This window comes from Enhydra lutris, unplaced genomic scaffold (assembly GCF_002288905.1).
Source record: "Enhydra lutris kenyoni isolate GAN:26980312 unplaced genomic scaffold, ASM228890v2 scaffoldscaffold9, whole genome shotgun sequence".
Taxonomy (NCBI): domain Eukaryota; kingdom Metazoa; phylum Chordata; class Mammalia; order Carnivora; family Mustelidae; genus Enhydra; species Enhydra lutris.
The window spans coordinates 952,117-955,313 of record NW_019154093.1 but is presented as its reverse complement, the minus strand read 5'-3'; the positions used below and the strand labels follow the sequence as shown (position 1 = coordinate 955,313).

General features: G+C 42.4%; 1 pseudogene across 1 annotated transcript; it reads right to left on the bottom strand.

The window, feature by feature from the left end:
* Positions 1-1,619: 1,619 nt before the first annotated feature.
* Positions 1,620-2,173, bottom strand: LOC111142862 (annotated as a pseudogene). Its single transcript, XR_002640290.1, has one exon. The product of XR_002640290.1 is annotated as a 60S ribosomal protein L23a pseudogene (transcript).
* Positions 2,174-3,197: the final 1,024 nt, after the last annotated feature.

Here is a 3,197-nt window from a genome sequence, read left to right as displayed (position 1 = left end):
CAGATACCATCCTTATCCTATGGGAGTTCACAATCCAGAAAGGAAATGAGTAGTTGAGGAAGTAATTATAGAGGGTAATTGGCAGGTACTTTAGGGAGAGTATAAAGAGAATAAAGATTTGGCAAAAGGACACATTAAAAACAAGACACAGAGCTAGATTCACAATACCTATCTCTAATTTGTTGCTTTTCTCACTACACTAGTTTTCTTAAGGTGAATAAACTCAGCACCAAAACTATATTGCTAATAATAATATATCCTATTTATTAAGAACTTGCTAAATGTTAGGCTCTATGTATATGTGCATTATTATGTTAGTTCGCTCAGTTAACAAATACAGTCCACCCAAAACATTATATACCAAGGCACTGGGCACATAGGAATAAATGAGACAGATACCATCCTTATCCTATGGGAGTTCACAATCCAGAAAGGAAATGAGTAGTTGAGGAAGTAATTATAGAGGGTAATTGGCAGGTACTTTAGGGAGAGTATAATAGTGAACCCAACCTACCATGGGTGGCAGGAAAGGCTTTCTGGAAGAAGGGACAGCCAAGCTGAAAAAGTAGAAGTAAAACAAGGAAAGAAAAAGAGAAGGCATTACCTGGAAAATACTATTCTCCCCATAACCTGATGAGATAGAAGCTATGGTTATTCTCTTTTCACAGATGAGAAAACTGATGTTCTTAGAGATTAAGTAACTGATCCACTAGATAGTGCTAGGGCGAGGGCGTAAGCCTGGATTTACCTAGACCAAAGCTCATTCTCGTGGCTGTTAAGCTACATATTTCTATTAGCTTGTCCTTTCCTTCCAATGGTCATATGAGTGGAATGGCATGTTAACTGAGATGTCTGCAATGCAGGAAGTTGAAATCATGGCTTACAAACCATTCAAGCATGTCTGTGTCAGGGGTTGGCTGTCAATTTTGGAACGGCATCTATTTAGTGACACAGCTGTGCACTAATGCCTGAATGGATGTTTAGCTCAACTGGACATGATTCAACAGCTAGTACTGAGCGCCTACTGTGTGCCCGGAAAGAGGCCAGGCACTGTCAGAATCACAGAGATGATGGGTTCCTAAGTTCCTAAGTATGAGGCCTAAGATGGTGTTTATCCCTAACAAATGAAACAGTAACGAAGCCATAATCCTGGCAGTTAGAAACTGTAGGTAACTTGAAATAGCTACCAGATTCTGAGCATCAACCAGGTACCAAGCACTGAGCGATACCTAAATGAAAATAAAAATGATCATGATCGGGGCACCTGGGTGGCTCAGTGGTTAAGCCTCTGCCTTCGGCTCAGGTCATGATCTCAGGGTGCTGGGATCAAGCCCCGCGTCGGGCTCTCTGCTCGGTGGGGAGCCTGCTTCCCCCTCTCTCTGCCTGCCTCTCTGCCTGCTTGTAATCTCTGTAAAATAAATAAAAATCTTAAAAAAAAAATGATCATGATCATAACTAAAAACCGGAAGCACATACTGTGTTGAGCAGTTCACACGTATTATCTGATTCTTTCAACCCATGTTTATTCTATAATGTTAGTATCATAGGATTAGTGACACTCATTATCAGTATGATAGGTAATATTGCCCATTTTATAGATGAGGAAATGAATGCAGAGATTTTTTTTTTTTTATCATGAAAAAACTGTATTTAGATTTAGCCAGCTGGACTCAGTTTAGATGATCCCAATTTTGTTGGCAACATCCAAAGCATCATAGTCAGGGACCAGCCGAACGTATGCCTTCTTCTCGCCATCAGGCCTGATTAAGGTGTTGACCTTGGCTACATCAATGTCATAGAGCTTCTTCACAGCCTGTTTGATCTGGTGCTTGTTGGCCTTGACATCCACAATGAACACAAGTGTGTTGTTGTCTTCTATTTTCTTCATGGCTGACTCAGTAGTCAGGGGGAACTTGATGATGGCATAGTGATCAAGCTTGTTTCTCCTGGGGGCGCTCTTTCGAGGGTATTTGGGCTGCCTTCGGAGACGCAGAGTCTTGGGTCGTCGGAACGTAGGTGATGTGCGGATCTTCTTTTTTTTGTGACTGTGGACGCCTTTCAGCACCGCTTTGTTGGCCTTCAAAGCCTTTGCTTTGGCTTCGGCTTTGGGAGGGGCAGGGGCTTCCTTCTTAGCTTTCGGCGCCATCTTCGTAAAAGGGATTTCCCGGATGCGGAGATTTTTGTCTGAGATGTCAGAGCGAAGAGGTAGAAGAGCTATAATTCAAACCCAGGTCTGCCTGACTCTAAATTTGGGGCTTGGGGGCGGGGGGGGGGGGGCCCGATCCTGGGTGGCTCAGTTGGTTAAGTGTCTGACTCTTGATCTCAGCTCAGGTCTTGATCTCAGGATCTTGATCTCAGGGTCATGATTTCAACAGCCATGCCAGGCTCCTTACATACATACATACATACATACATACATACATAAATAAATAAATAAAACAAAATAAAATAGATATAAATAAAATAAAATTTGGACTCCAGCCCATTGCACCATACTATCTCTGCAAAGCTTATAAAAACCCAGAGGAATTTAGTATGATCTGCATGGACAAGCATACATCCAGATAGAGGAAATAAATGTCAGTGCTTTTAAAACCCTCCAGAGAGGGGCGCCTGGGTGACTCAGTGGTTTGCGCCTCTGCCTTCAGCTCAGGTAATGATCTTAGGGTCCTGGGATCCAGCCCCACATTGGGCTCTCTGCTCAGCAGGGAGCCTGTTCCCCCCAACCTCTGCCTGCCTCTCTGCCAACTTGTGATTTCTCTTTCTGTCAAATAAGTAAATAAAATCTTGAAAAAATAAATAAAATAAAGTAAGAGAAAATTATTAAAAAAAAAAAGAAGAAAACCAAAAACCCTCCAGGGAAGTAGAGAAACAGGCAAAAACAACAAAAAATAATAGCAAAGTATCAATTAATTAGACACTAGTTAATTCCTAAAACAGAGAACCTACCAAAAATATTCATAAACTATTCTTTTTTTTAAAAAAAGATTTTATTTATTTATTTGACAGTCAGAGATCACAAGTAGGCAGAGAGGCAGGCAGAGAGAGAGGAGGAAGCAGGCTCCCCGCTGAGCAGAGACCACCCCGATGCGATGCGGGAGCTCCATCCCAGGACCCTGAGATCATGACCTGAGATCATGACCTGAGCTGAAGGCAGAGGCTTAACCCACTGAGCCACCCAGGCACCCCTTCATAAA